This window comes from Danio aesculapii, chromosome 14, assembly GCF_903798145.1.
Source record: "Danio aesculapii chromosome 14, fDanAes4.1, whole genome shotgun sequence".
Lineage (NCBI taxonomy): Eukaryota > Metazoa > Chordata > Actinopteri > Cypriniformes > Danionidae > Danio > Danio aesculapii.
The window spans coordinates 28,716,529-28,733,262 of record NC_079448.1 but is presented as its reverse complement, the minus strand read 5'-3'; the positions used below and the strand labels follow the sequence as shown (position 1 = coordinate 28,733,262).

The 16,734-nt window shown below is 32.9% G+C and overlaps 1 long non-coding RNA gene across 1 annotated transcript; it reads right to left on the bottom strand.

The window, feature by feature from the left end:
* Positions 1–476: 476 nt before the first annotated feature.
* Positions 477–10,624, bottom strand: LOC130241115 (uncharacterized). Its single transcript, XR_008838829.1, has 2 exons — positions 10,456–10,624; positions 477–1,086 (listed from the first exon to the last, which is right to left on the bottom strand). It is a non-coding gene; the product is annotated as an uncharacterized LOC130241115 (long non-coding RNA).
* Between the last annotated feature and the right edge of the window lie 6,110 nt (positions 10,625–16,734).

The following is a 16,734-nucleotide window of genomic DNA, read 5'->3' as shown; positions in this document are numbered from 1 at the left end:
TTAAATTTATGAACCATTTTAAGGTCAAAATTATTAGCCCCTTTAAGTTATATATTTTTTTCGATAGTCTACAGAACAAACCATCATTATACAATAACTTGCCTAATTACCCTAACCTGGCTAGTTAACCTAATTAAGCCTTTAAATGTCACTTTAAGTTGTAGAAGTGTCTTGAAAAATATTTACTGTCATCATGGCTAAGAAAAAGCAGTTATTAAAACTAATATGTTTAGAAATGTGTTGGAAAAAAAATCTTCACCATTAAACAGAAGTTGGGAAAAATAAACGGAGGCTAATAATTCTGATTCAACTATATATATATATATATATATATATATATATATATATATATATATATATATATATATATATATATATATATATATATATATATATATATATATATATATATATATATATATATATATATATATATATATATATGTCACGCTGGTAGACAAGGAAGACAGAGATGGTTCGTTTCTCAAGTTTTATTTAAAACAAAGTCACTAATCACATAGGGAATTCAAATGGTTGATATAAATGCTGTTGTGATCTTCATTCACAGCAATAGAAGTGTCAACAATGTGTTATCGATCGCACTTGAAGTTTACTCTCAAGAGACACAGCAGGGGAGTATACAGACAGTTCATCTAGTAGATAGCTGATCTTTTGGTAAACACTACACAAGTGTAAGCATTCCTCCAGATCGGTGAGAAGGATCAGTAAGCATGCAATTGTCATCCATTGATGAGTATACAAGCACACAGTTCAGAGCGATAGAAGATCTTCTAGTAAACATCAGATAAGAATAATCACTTCCCTTGATCATTATGAAGGACTCAAAGACTCATAAGGAACATCCATGGAAGAAGGGGAGAAGCCGAAGGAGCAAAGATGAAGACAACCATCTGACTTCAATACCAGCCGAAGACTGAGAGGAGAAGGTGGGTCTTTAGAGTGTCCTTTGGTGATGGGGAACAGGTGCAAGTCATTAGAATGCTGGTGAGTGTTCACAGGATTGGATGGAGGTGGTTTGTGAGGGAGAACGCTGACTGGGAGAGCAGGAACAAGCTGGGGATGGGACTATATATATATATATATATATATATATATATATATATATATATATATATATATATATATATATATATATAGAGCAAATTAATTTCAATTAATTAAAAAATACAAATTTGGAAGTTCATTTCATTATTAATAATAGTAACGATTTTTTCAAAATGCAGATTCAAATAAAACTATGTCTTTTTTTTAGAAAGAACATTCCCAGCAAGCATTTTTTTTTTTTGTTAAAAGATGTTTAATAGATGTCTAATAGACTTGGCTAAAACAAGGCTAAATTTAGGCTGTCAGTGAAAATCTAATAGACATCTAAGAATAGCCCTAGGAATAGGCCAAAACTAGACTAGTCATCAAATAAACAGAAATGAATAACTACACTTAAAAAGTCTGTCTAATCTGTCTATTTGACGACTAGTCTAGTTTTGGGTTATTCTTAGATGTCTGTTAGATTTTCACTGACAGCCCAAGTTTAGCCTTGTTTTAGCCAAGCTGCCTACGTTTAGATATCTATTAAACATCTATTAAACACAAAATTGTTTGCTGGGTTTACATATCTGCATTTTTACAATTAAAAATAATAAAAGGTATATATATATATATATATATATATATATATATATATATATATATATATATATATATATATATATATATATATATATATATACTAACTGTTTGGGTGATATTTGTCATTTCCATACATGCAACGTATTTTTCTTTCTATCTGCACTACTTTAAAACAATCGCTTTTAACACCCAGGTGAGCTTATTTATTTAGATAATGTAAATTAAATCCACACAAAGTGCCAGGTGTTCAGTAACACTGCTGAGGCATAACAGACATATATGTTATTGTATCCTGAGTACACTACAAACAAAGACGAACTGTGCAGTTTTTCAATAGGTTCATCCTGTTCTTTATAGGAGGGCTTGCTGCAGAGCAAGGGCGTGTGCTACCTGTGAATGTAGGTTACATCTGAAGACTGCAATTATTATTATTACAGTTGGCACATCTGCTTTTTCTCTGGTTAGTATGGAGTATGGGAGAGTTTTCAGAACTGTAAGAACAAAGGGATATTTTGCTACAACGCTTTACAGTATGTGGGGAGTCGTTTTTAGTGTTAAACTAAAGAGTTTTTGAAATTTTTATATATTTTCTCTAAATAATTATTTTAAAGTGTTTTATGGGGTAATTGTGTTTCTGTTTTGATAGCATTTGACACAATTTTGTACAGATAATATCATGATGATCACTGTGTCAATTCAAGTGCCAGCAGAGCAGTGTTGCCAGATAATGCTACAAAAAACAAACAAAAGCAACCCTCTGAGAAAATGCACTACTTCAAGTATTTTGCAATATTATACAGAATTGATAAACCCAGACTTCATCTTCATTTATTCATTTCATAGTCCCTTATTTATCAGGGGTCGCCACAGTGGAATGAACCGACAACTATTCCAGCATATGTTTAAAACAGCAGATGTCCTCCTAGTTCACCAGTACTGGGAAACACCCATAAACTTTTCCATTCACACACGCATTCATAAACTACAGCCAATTTAGTTTATTCAATTCACCTATAGCACATGTCTTTAAACTGTGGGGGAAACCGAAGCACCCAGAGGAAATTCACATGAACACGTGGAGAACAAGTCAACTCCATACAGTAATGCCAACTGACCCAGCTGGGACTCGAACCAGTGACCTTGTTGCTGTGAGGCGACACCGCTAACCATTGACCACCATGCCGCCCATCTTCATCTATATATTAAAAATATTAAGTATTAAAAACGAAACCAGTGTTGTAATGCTTTTAACAAAGCTCCAGCCTCTGGCGCCTAGACTGCAGTTCCACAGAGAACGTTTGGCCATGAAGAATAATGGTCGTGCCCAACAAAGCCTAGTCTCTCTCTAGGTTTTTTCCCCTTCACTTCGTCAATTGGTGAGACTTTTTTCCTCACCACTGTGATCACTGGCTTTCTTAGATCGGGACTTGTGGAGCTAGGCTTCGATGGATTTACTATTCAGTGTTTGAAATTTCAGCAGAGAAATTTAAACCACGCTGAACTGAACTAAACTGAACTTTGAAATCTGGACTATTTGTTAAGCTGCTTTGACACAATCTACATTGTGAAAGCGCTATTTAAATAAACATGGATTTATTTAAATTAAATTGAAATAAATCTTCTAATTCTTATTTTTGGGTCCTACAGTGCATCCAAGATGTAAAATCTATGATTTCAAAGTAAAATGATTCGTTTTACTGGTGCAGTCATGGCTGCCACACAAACTCCTCCAAACATAGATTGATCAGTGCAGAGAAACTGTGTTGACTCACAACACATATAAAGATGATCATTACACAAATAATTGGAGCTTTCAAACAGAGTTGGTGACCAAAAGTAAAGGTTTTGGACAGATGAGATAGGCCATAAAAAATCATAAAGGCTTAACACTGGAACTGTTAAAATAACAGCTTTACTAATTGCATTTTTTATTGGTCATATTGGCATTTAAAACTTTTATTTAGGTTCTAAAATTAAGCTTTGAATGTCTGTCGTCATATTTTATGACATGATTACCATAGAAATACATTTTTGTTGCTTATATAATTATGTTTTTAGACTGTCCCTAAGGTGCACACCTCAATTTGTCTGGCAAGCGAGAGAGCAAGGTTTTTTCACAGCAGCAAAAATGTTGTTTTAGACTGTTTGAAATACATGTCTGAAGTAAAGTTATGTTTTTGATAGCAGAAATTTACAATAAAAAGTATCGGACACTACACTGCAGTCAGTTTTACCACATGGAAATATTCAGAACTCTTTTGTGTTTTGTAATTTTAAAATAGTAGGAAATCTACACACATTTTTGAAAAGTCAGGGTACTGAAATATAAAAATTTCAAATATGTAATTCTAGAATTAATGGAACTAGACACGGTATTAAAATCATTTTGAAATAGGCTTGAAATTATAATTTTGGTGGGTGACACGGTTGCTTAGTGGTCAGCACTGCACCTCACAGCAAGAAGGTCGCTGACTCGAGTCCTGGCTGGGTCAGTTGGCATTTCTATGTGGAGTTTGCATGTTGTATTCACGTTGGTTTCCTCCATGTGCTCTGGTTTCCCCCACAGTCCAAAGACATGCGGTATAGGTGAATTGAATAAACTAAATTGGCCGTAGTGAGTGTGTTTGGGTGTTTCCCAGTACTGGGTTGCAACTGGAAGGGCATCCGCAGTGTAAAAGATATGCCGCATAAGTTGGCGGTTCATTCTGCTGTGGTGACCCCTGATGAATAAAGGGACCAAGCCGAACAAAAATGAATTAATTTGAAATTTTGGGAAAATCTCAAATTGGGAATTTTGGGAAAACCTCAAATTGATATGTGGCGTAATGTCATGACAAAAATTAAAAAGGATATGATTTAACTGAATAAATAATATATCGCTCTACAGGTAGTCAGTGCCTTCAAAAATAGACAAATCACTTTTAGTTTTAAATTAATATAAAATGGTGTTGTTGTTTTTTTGTTGTTTTTTTTTTTGCAAGAATTGAATGTCATGCTTTTTTCCCCTATACACCATGATGCTATTGCAAAAAAAGGAGTAACATCCGTTAAACTGTAAACAGTAGGTGAAGTATTTAAAATACTGCGTACAATGATGTGGCATTATTCTTAGCCAGTGGTGTAAAGTAACAAATTACAAATATATAAATGACTGTAATAGAGTAGTTTTCCTCAGGAATTGTAATTTACTAGGAGTAGTTTTAAAAAATGTGTACTTTTACTTTCCCTTGAGTACATTTTTAGTGCAGTATTGGTACTTTTACTCCACTAAATTCCTTCAAACTGCAGTCACTACTTTATTTTTTCCTGTCTGAGGATTATAATGATCATAATGAACCTCAAGACATATGCGATTTATAATTGCAGCAAACTGTTTGGATGTATTAAATGTGTCCAAAAGATGTTTAAAATCTTGACACGCATTGACCCAGAAACTGTTTAGATGCATGTCACTTATGAGAAGATGTTAGGTGTTTACTGTATGATGACTGAAATGGCCTTAAGCACCCAGCAGGAATAAGACTTCAACATGACATCAGATTGATGTTGTACAGCATCGTTAGTCTACAAATTGCATCCACAAATGCTAATGTTGTTTTCAAGTCATACTTGCATGTGATTTCAGACCGAATATTCAAAGTAACATAGTAAACAATATAGGGAGCATGTCACAAGTTGTCACTGAACGAATGTGCGAATATAAACCAACTTTACCTCAATATTGCACTTATCAACCATAAGGGAAGCTGCGAGAGAAAGCTGCCATAAAATAACCCAAAACCTCCAGACTTGCTTCAGAAATATTATGGACAAATTAAATATTAAATTAACATAAAATACGGACAAAAAGAGTTAATCAGGAAAAAAAAACTGTGAACTCAAATATGCTCTTGCCACCAATATGCTGATAAAAATGGCTCATTTAATACTATAAATGATAGAATGCTGCCATTTTCATGACTTATAAAGCACAAAGACATAAAAATAGCTTTTTTTAATCAGTTTTTACTGTGTATATGAATTGCGCAAACCTATTATTGTAAATAATTTGTTTCAGTTCTTTAATATGGAAGTTACCCAAACCGGAAGTGCAACCCATAAATTAAACACACATTTGGAAAAGGTGGATATTCATATATCTATTGTTATTAGTAACAGTAGTGGAAGCACAATAAAAAGGATGAAACCCTAGAACCGTTCCTGACATGATACATTTTCCCCATTTAATCTAATGTTTATTTACTTGTTATTTATACCATTTGTAAATGATACTATGCAACAGAAAAAAAGTCTGATGAAAAATGATGCCCATCCCCCATCCGGATGGTTCTGATCACTGTGCTCTCCACAGACACATTTCTTTCAGTATTTTCATGGAGTTCCCCTCTTTGAGATCCAATATGTTCTAGTACAAGCGCTGGGGAGGAACATCATGAGATACAGCCTGAATTGTGGTTTCCCCTGCAGGTCGTGAGTCATAAACACGAGGGAGGGACAAACTGAAAAGGACTATTCTGGGATGGCTGCCATGGCAACATAATAAGCAAGGGGGGAAGGTTATTGCAGGGATGTTTCCATGGCGATCTCCTTGTGTATATAAATATGGAATGTCAAAATGTTTGGAAAGTAGTAAGTTGCTTGAGAGCAGCGTCATAAAGTCATGTGAGCAAAGACGACATACTTTACACTCTTTTAATTCCTGCTAAATTTGCCTCAAGGCCTTTGGTAATGGTTTGTATTTACATGTACGTTGTTTTCACTTCACACTTCAAGTCCAGTACGGCAAGGCAGCCAAAAATATACAGGTTAAAGTAATGTGTGAATGCTTCAGAGCTATTTTTATTGACAATGTTACAGTTTTGTTTTATTATAAACCGAACTGTCATTGTTGAAATGAACAGAAATGTCCACTGAAAAAAAATATTCAAAGATGATTCCTTGGATTTACTACTTTTTTTTTAAGTTAAGTGGTTGTAAACAATTTATTTGAGCTGAATTTAAACAGATAAATTAAGTTGAGCATAACAACATTTAATTTGTTTGTTTAAATTCAACACATTGAACTGTTTAAGACAATTTTGCAGACATCATTTTTTTCAGTGTAGCTATGGGACAAATTAGGAGAATACTTCACATTTCTCAGAATTAAAAAAATGTAAATGCATTATTTAAAATGATGCATTTGCGTATAATACAGCTGTGGTTTTGTTTTGCAAACTACCACTCCAAATTTTTAATACAAATGTTTTCGTGTAGACCAAAGTTATAGTTTTTAGGCAACACAATTCACCTTTACTTAAGTTAAGAAATCAATATTTAGTGCACTAAAAAAGATTCATTGTATTTACTTTTTTTAGATAACTGGTTGCAAACAATTTATATGGGCTGAATTTAAACAAACAAATAATTCAATTCAATTCATCTATATTTCAATAGTGCTTTTACAATGTAGATTGTGTCAAAGCAGTTTAACACAGAAGTTCTGGTAGATTGGAACTGTTAGTCCAGTTTTCAGAGTTCACTTTCGTTCAATGTGGTTTAATTTTCACTGTTGAAAGACAAATATTGCAGAGCAAATCCATCAATGTGTCCCAAACCAAGCAAGCCAGTGGCATAAATAAAATGTAGTAATGTTCAACTTCATTTGTTTGTTTAAATTCAGCCCATATAAATGAATTGCATCCAGTTACCTTAAAAAATGTTGTAAATTCGATGAATCTTTTTTTTCAGTGTTAAATAATCCTGATGTTCATTCACAACAAATGAAATCAATTGTTATTCTGGCCAATCGTAATTTCTGGAGAATAAAAATGCTCCAAATTTGTATTTGAAATTTTGAAGGAAACGCTTTATGGAATAAAACACATTTTACTCAAACACATACCTAATAAATCCATACTGTAAAACCCAAAAAAGTTAAGGTAACTCAAACCATTTAAGTTCAAAAACTAATCCTGCACTGTAAAAAGTGATAAGTTACTTAAAGTGAGTAAACCAATTGCCTTAAAAGCAACAAGTTGACTTTACAAAAATAATGTAAGTTAACCCGTTGTAACTTGGAACTGTAAAGTTGACTTAATTTTTATAATTATGCTAATTGTACTCACTTTTTCAGTTAACTAATTCCTTTTTACAGTGTCAGACTATTTTAGCACGTCTGTTTTCAAATAAATACTGTAATTATCACAATATTACATATTTGGTGCATCATTAAGTCTATAAAATCTACACTTATAGCTCATATTGAATTTAGAAGACACACTGGAGTCTGGAAGAACAGATTTATTTTAGTTATTATCATTTTGCTAGATACAGAAAAGCTGTGAAAAAAATACCAAATATAATAAAGGGGTATTGGAAAAATTATTTTACTTTTATTTTAAAAAGTGAGTACAATTAGCATAATTGTACCAGTTATTTTAATTAAGTCAACTTAACAGTTCCAAGTTACAACGGGTTTACTTACATTATTTTTATAAAGTCTACTTGTTGCTTTTAAGGCAATTGGTTAACTCGCTTAAAGTAACTAATCATTTTTTACAGTGTAACTGAATAGTACTGTGAACTTAATCCATTTAGGTAAATGAAGCAATTTGAGCACAGTAAAACCCAATAAAGAATGAAAGCTCAAACCAACTGAGAACTGTAAAACCCAATAAGTTAAGGAAATTTAAACCGTTTGAGGAAACTGATTGCTACAAACCATTTGAGTTAAAGAAAAACTAATCTATATGAGTACTGTAAACTTACTCCATTTAAGCTGAAGTAATGAGGTTAATTTACTCGTTAACTTCAACACTGAGTTTAAAACTCTTTTCAAATGAGTAGTATTAACTTTCAGTAAATTTTGAGGTAACTACACTCATTTCATTTGATAAAGTTGACTGTTGGGTTTTACAGTGTTGAAACAGAATTGTAGTGTAGTTTTCTAGATGCTCTTACATATGCCGTTACAAATAAATCTAAAATAAGTTTTCTTCCTGCAGCAGCTTACAGCCAAACATGCTTTTGTTCCTTGAGAAAAAATAGTGCTATAATTATTGACAGGTCTTATTATTTCAGCCCCAAGCTATATTTACATGTAAAAGACGAAAAGGAAAGAGTGAAAAGCCAGTACTGTTTATGTTCACTTGACTGTACCCTTTCGTCTGGTTTTTAGACACATAGGCAACCTATGATCATTACATTCCTCTCATAGTTGTGAAGTGTTTCGACAGCACAGTCTTTTACGGTGCGAGTTTCAAACCTCACGCACATGTTAATACATGACTGACAAGCAATCTTTAGCCAACAGAACAATGTGTATATTAACAGTATGTCTCATAACATAATTGAGATGAATGAAAAATAAACCTCCCAGTTTTGAGAATTAGATTTATACTGTACTGTTTGTTTTGAGAGATTTTTTTCAGAGTTCAGAGAAATAAAACAAAGATTACTGGAGTATGTTTTACATAAATATGTCTGTTTCTCAACTTCAGAATTTAATATTCTGTTTCATGTCCTACCGGATGTTTCTGTCTAATAATTTTAAACATTCTATAATTTTATTTTGACTAGCTGTCGTGGCAGCATTTCTGAATTTTGTTTTATTGTATAAATACTTCTTTCTTTTTAACCTAAAACTTAATTTAAAAATATACAAAATACAAAATATACAAAATGTTTATACAATATAAAAAATTAATATCAAATCACATCACTTTTATTGTCACATCAGCAGCAGCACATGTATTATGATGAGGAAAAAGCTTAGGTGCTGGCTCCAGACAGTGCAAAATATTCTAAAAAACCAAACAATATACTATTAGCAATGTTGAAAGTAATACGTAAAAGACAATACATACGTGAAAGAAAATAAATGGCATAAAGAAAACCACACATTACACACATGTTTGCACAGATACACAAGTACACAGTCAAAAAGGTGTTCAATACACTGGCGTTTCATTTGTCTGTGGTGACCTCTGATGAATAAAGGAACTAATGAATGAATGAATACTAATACACAATCTATTTCAACTTTGACTAAACCAAATAAAAAAAAAAATAATCTAATCTAAACCAACATATATTAGTATATCAGTTATACTAAATGAACATATGACTACTGAAAAACACAAATAATACATTAATTTTCTTTTCGGCTTAGTCCCTTTATTAATCTGGGGTCGCCACAGCGGAATGAACCGCCAATTTATCCAGCATATCGCAACGGACGACCTTCCAGCCACAACCCATCACTAGGAAACATCCATACACACTCATTCACACACATACACTACAGATAATTTAGCCCACCCAATTCACCTATACGACAAGTTTTTGGACTTTGTGGAGGAAACCGGAGCACACGGAGGAAACCCAAACCAACATGGGGAGACTCCACACAGAAATGCCAACTGACCCAGCTGAGGCTCAAACCAGCGACCTTCTTGCTGTAAGGCGAACATGCTACCCACTGCGCCACCATGCAGCCCCACAAATAATACATTTACAATACAATCAGTTTTGTTATAACCCTGCAGATAACAAAAACTGAGGTTCTCATGGTTAGTTCATGTCCATTAAATATATTATAAATTACAACTTTTATTTTTTAATTTAGCTTTACCTTTTGGCATTATTAATAAATGTTTTCAAATATTTTTCCACCGTACAAAGTTGTAGTTACATATGCAGGTTTTTATTATTGCATAAAATAAAATTACAAAATGTGCTGAAATTACTTTATTTGAATTTACAAACATTCAGAATTATCAGTGAACAACAAGCTGTTTATATTTTAAGTAAAGAGTGTCACCTTACCTTACAAAACGTGTTAACGCTCATTTTTGTTGGCGCACCAGAATTCCTGTGGTTTTATGGTTATTGCTGCTTTAAACCAGCGAAACACAAACACATTTAACCAAGTCAATCCTAAAATGTACACAACATATTGAGAACAAATGGAACAAACATCACAGGTATCAGAGCGAGAGTCAGATTCCTCTGAGGTCAGATTGATTTCATCAATCAAATGTCTGCGAATCACACTCTGCAGCAATAAAATAATAATTAAAGATGGATAAAAACTGCAGTAGAGTAGTTTTACATCTGTACAGCCAGCAATATAATAAACTAACATCTACTGGCAGCAATGTGATTTATCAGAACCCTTTCATTAACATTTTATGGCTTTTTTACAAGCTCTTTACATACTTTGCAAGAAGTAAAAGTAAAAGTAAAGATTGCATTTAAATCATATTGTAGTACTGGCCAGAATATGCTGAATAACACATTTTAATATCTAATACTTTATAATCTTTTAAAAACATTTATTTGAATTATTTGTGTGCGTGGGTGTGTGTGAAACACATGTAAATGTTTTGTCAAATAGCTTCATTTATTTATTTATTTATTTATTTATTCATTTATTAGTTTTATTATTAACAACTTGTATTTATTAGTATGTACTATTTTTATGTACCCAGACAGAAATTCTGCAATCTGAATCTCCATTAAACCTGGAGCTAAAAAGCTAATAATTGTAAGGTTTTGAATTGAAATCCTCTGATACATAAGCGATGACATGAAGCTTACTAAAAAAATAAGATTCGGTACTATTTCTGGGTAAGTAATGGAATAAACTCATTTAAGTTGATCATGTGAAATCATTTATACAGAGTCAGATGCTCTTCCTCTGAATAACAAAAGACTTTCATTGTTGTACAAAATAATGTATAAATTGTATCAAATATTTTGTAATGCAAACATTTCCATAGTGGTCTCAGAACCTTTATGCGAATTGTTTACTTTGTTTTATTAAAAAAGGAGAAAAATGGCGAAAGCATAAGAAAAAATAAATATTATTATGGTTTGACTACAGTCCAACAATAGACATCCCATTTTGGGGTGTGCAACAGATGAAATTTATAAAAGTGATTTTATAAACATAGGCAGTATATTAAATTTCAAATTTAATGTTTCCAATAACTTTAGTAATTGAGCTAATCCAATGTTTGAACATAAAATGCCAAAATATAAGTGAAACAAATGTTTCATCATCATTCAGAGTTACACATATTTAGATCAAATAAACATAATACTTATTCTGACCTGTGCTTAAAATATTAAAGAATAAACGATCATTATAAATGTCATTGTATTGCTGGTAAATAGGTAAAACCTTGTGGTCTGAAGGATCAAGTATAAAAATGTATATTTTTGTGATGCTTTATAATATGCCTGACAATGGTAAAACATTATTTAATTTAATTTAATTAAATTTTACATTTTTATAATTTTATATTATCATTTCTATATTTCATGTAATTATGACATCTGTAAAAAAACAATATATATATATACAGTTGAGGTCAGAATTTTTAGCCCCCCTGTTTAGGTTTTTCCCCAATTTCTATTTAACGGAGAGAAGATTTTTCAACACATTTCTAAACGTAATAGTTTTAATAACTCATTTCTAATAACTGATGTATTTTATCTTTGCCGTGATGACAGTGAATAATATTTTACTAGATACTTTTCAAGACACTTATATACAGCTTAAAGGGCAATTTAACAGCTTAACTAGGTTAATTAGGTTAACTAGGCAGGTTAGGGTAATTAGGCAAGTTATTGTATAACGAGTTTCTCCAGAAGAAAAAAATATTATTAGACATACTGTGAAAATTTCCTTGCACTGTTAAACATCATTTGGGAAATATTTTAAAAAGAAAATAAAAAAATCAAATGGGGGCTAATAATTCTGACTTCAACCGTATGTAAGACCACTTCTTGTTATTACAATTGACATGTTTGTCCTGAAATAACACAAGCAGAAATACAGTAAACTTCCAGTCTCAGCCGTCTGCAGCGCTGAAAGAATAGTTTTGCGTGGCATCTGCGAGCATTGTAATGGAGCTGTGGATGTAGGCAGAGTCTTCGCTCCTCCTCCCCCAATGGAAATCTGAGCCCGCACAGTTATTGCATGGGGTCTCATGTTCAAAAATGCAGGGGCTGAGTGTTTTCAGTCTCCCCTCTTATTTCTGCATTGCCATGCACGAAAATCACCCTGTAGCTCTCTTATCCAAACACAGCGAGAGGCGTTGGTCCGCTTTAAAACTTCTGAAAGCAAAGAAAGGGATGTGTGGAGTGTAAATCTCCAGATGTCGTGCTAATGAACTTTTGTGGTGGTTCACAGTGATTGACAGCACCATCCACATTCTTCCTTTTGGCACCTTTTGACCTTCAACCCCTTCACTGGAATGACAAAAATTCCTTCTTACGCGTCTGCAGAAGGGAAAAATATGTAGGCCATCATTAGAGATTCATACAGTCCTTCCACTGATACCGCCACCCTTGGTAAATATGAGCAGAAATAAGACCTTCTGCTCAATATTTTAAATGAGTAGTTCACAACTCACCCTGTGCATGTTTCAAACCCATATGCATTTTATTTCTAATCTGTTAAACACAAAAAAAATATATCATTTTAAAAATGTTCATATCAGAACAGTTAATATCAGTTGAATAAACTGTTAATCACCTTTGGCTTTCATAGCAGGAAAAAATAAAATGAAAGTCAATGCCTTGATTTTGGGATTGGTTAAGGGTGGAGCCTTTTTTATTTTTTGTACAACTTGCAGAGATGTACACTCAAAAAAAAAAAAAAAAGATTACTGCTGCTTGTTCAAACTACCTGTTTTAAATGAGCTGAAACAACACAATTCTAGTAACTTCTTTAGCCAGTTTACTTGTTTCATGTTTAGTCCATTTAAATTTGTAAACCATTAAGTTAACATAAGCCTTTTGTGTTGGAACAACATGAAGGAATTGTGTTGGTCCAAATACCTGGTTAGGGGATTTGTAGTTGCCAGCATGCTTTGCGTGGGATTGAATTAAGAGAGAAAAATGATGACAATAAAAGTAATGTTAGGTGTTTAAAGTTAATGAAAAGACTTGTTAGAGTTTAATCTTCACTTTAGTTTGAAGATTTAGAAGAGTTTCGTGTATTGCTTTGAGTTTTGAGACTAACACCTTGCAGAAGCACCCATTGCTTTGGTTGTTTGCAGCTACATTTTTTAAAGTGTAGCTTGTTGTTTTGCTCAGTGAGCTAGAACTGTTTTAAAATGAGTTCTGAGTCTTAATCAACTGTATATGTAAGTCATGAAATGTGCTTTAAAATGTCTCTTTTAGTTCATTTAGGATAACTTCAATAAGACTTCAAGACTTCGAAATGTACGACAAATAATAGACTCATGATATTATCAGACATTAGAGTTTAAGTTAAATAAAAATATAAATGTATTATTTGATAAAACAATGTAGGACCAGCTCACTTGCATTTAATTGTATTTTTTGTTGTTGGTGGTGGTGGTGGTGGTGTTAAGCAAATTTATTGGACGTAAATCCTGCCCTCAATTAAATTGAGTTCATCCAATGAGTAGTTTTTTTGAGTGTAGGTGATGTTGAATAGTTTTGGAAGCTTTCTGACCCCAAGACCCAATTAACTTCTGCAATTCTCCAATTGTGGCTCTCTTCCAGGTTAATTCATGACACCTCCAGGTGACTGAAATCTTTTGATTATTGCCCTGGGGGTGGAAAATAGGCATTTTCAGTGGGCTTCTTTCAGCTACTTCTCATTTTTGTGAAGCCACAAATCACATTTTTAATGAATCACTGAGTAAATTTGGCCATTGTGTTTTATTTGGCCCTTTGTTTAGGCCAAGCTTTCGTCACCAGACATGGCAACTAAGCATTTTAAGCTTTCAAATGATATTTAGTTTGTCATGATTGCTTTATGTTTAGATTATAATATTATGGCTTAAATACGTAACTGTAAGTGGTCCCACAGGTTGTAGAGTGACAGTAAATGTTTTTTAATCTATTAAGCTTAAAAAAACTGTGGTAAAATATTTATTCAGTCTTGGACATTTCCAACAATATATAGTTTGTCATAATTGGATTAAGATTTAAGTGCAAAAAAGGGATGTAAATTTGGTGGTGAGACAGTGACAGTTAACGGGTTAAAAATACATGGTTTTGCCAATATTTTAGGACATCTGCTTTTACACGAGCGTGAACTTTATTGGCACCTCTATCTTAATCAGTTGGGTTTAATGTGGAGTTGCCTACCTTGTGCAGCTATAAAAGCTTCAACTCTTCTTCGAAGGTTTTCCATAAAGTTTATTCGTGCTAATGGGAATTGAGAAACACATTTGCGAAGCACTGATGTTAGATGAGAAGACTTGGCTCACAGTGTGCCATTCATCCCAAAGGTGTTCAGTTGGGTTGAGCTCAGGACTCTGTGCAGACCATTCTATGAATCTCTCCACACAGTTCTTGAGATACTCTGAAGTTCACATGAGGTATGTAGCCTCTCATAATCAGCTGAGGTGCTGTTGTTATCAATTGCTTTCACTTTTTTTATAATACCACTAACAGCTGAGCCTGGAATATTTATAAGGGAGGAAATTTCCTGAATAGAATTGAACTTGTGGCAACCAGTGAGCTTGTGAGAGTGATACAATCTTTCACAAATGTTTATGGAAGCTACAGTATCTGATTGCCTAGGTGTTTGATTTTATACACCAGTGGTCATGGAAGGGATTGGAGTGCCTGAATTCAGTGATTTGGAGGGGTGTCCCAACACTTTTGGTAATATAGTATATTTATGACATGTGAATTTAAAGGGGTGTAAATAAATGTGGTACACATATATTTATCAATGTTTTTAATATATAAAACTGAGCTGTTTTGCAATAGTTTGCTCTTAGCGAGAGCTTTTTTTCTTTTAGCAAAACAATAAAGACTTCGTTTTCAGCTTTCTTTGCTTATTTACCAAGGGTGCCAATATTAGAGGAGGGCAAAGTACATGTCCACACAGGGATAAAAGCTGAATTTCAGTTCTCGTAAACATTTTTTGATGTATTTCAGCATAAAAGTGCTCGAGAAATTCTGTGTTGAGTTCTGGTGAGTCTGGTGGTTATTTTTTCCTGGCAGAAGAGCATGGCGACTGACTCCAGGGGAAAAATCCCATATCAGCACAACGGCGCACAAACCACTTTCAGAGATATGCTTTCACAGCCTGGTTTCTGTTCTTCTGTTCCTCATCTAAAATTAAGCTTTCGTTACTGACTCATTGTTGCCATGATACTATTTGTACAGACTGTTGGTCAAATACCGGAAAGGGGTTGTCAAGCATCAAAACAATCACATGGCAATACAATTAAAGTTTTTTTCTTCTGTCCATCATATTGTAATAAAGCCATTTCATTTTGCTTGAATGACAGTTAAACATTTTAATCAAGATTTAAATAAATATTATATATATATACTTATAAATCTTGTCAGGAATATCAGGAGAATCATTTGATAATAATAAAAGTAGGACTGCAGTGCAGACACAAAATACTAATTAATTTGAACGTCTTATACTATGTCACTGTCCTTAAAACCATTACGTTTTACAAATTTGTCAGCATTAACAGTAAGATTGTTTTATCATTTTAACAAATAATAAGTCTTAGCATGATCACTTCTTTATGAAGTACAGGTCAGAATATGTTGTTTCAGCTTTAGATATTTTATTTCCACACAAGTGATTTGAAATATTAATAGAGTCATTTGGATTTAATGTTTTCTAGGATTCACTTGTATTGCTTTTCAGTAAAAGGATTACAAATAACTACAATATTTTATATAGCATAATCATACTGCAAAATACTTTTTAAAAGGAATTTATTATTGTATTCAGCAAGGCGTGTATTTTAATCAAAAGTGACAACTGCATCTTATTTTAATAGATTTATGTTTATTTCTTCAACAAAAATATTTTTCAATTGCCTTGAATTCCCCTAAGAGACATTTTTCTTGAGCAATTGAGAGAGCAGATTTACAAAACAAAACTGTTTACCCACACACAATAAATTACAACACAAAATATGAATATTCCACTTACATAATACATTTCACAATACCTTACATGTTCCCCAAACCCCTTTTCATAATATTAAGAATTGATAATGGCATCAATAAGGATTTACACATTTATTTTACAAGTTGGTACCCTGTATCGCCTCCCTGAAGGCACAGCAATTCCTCTGA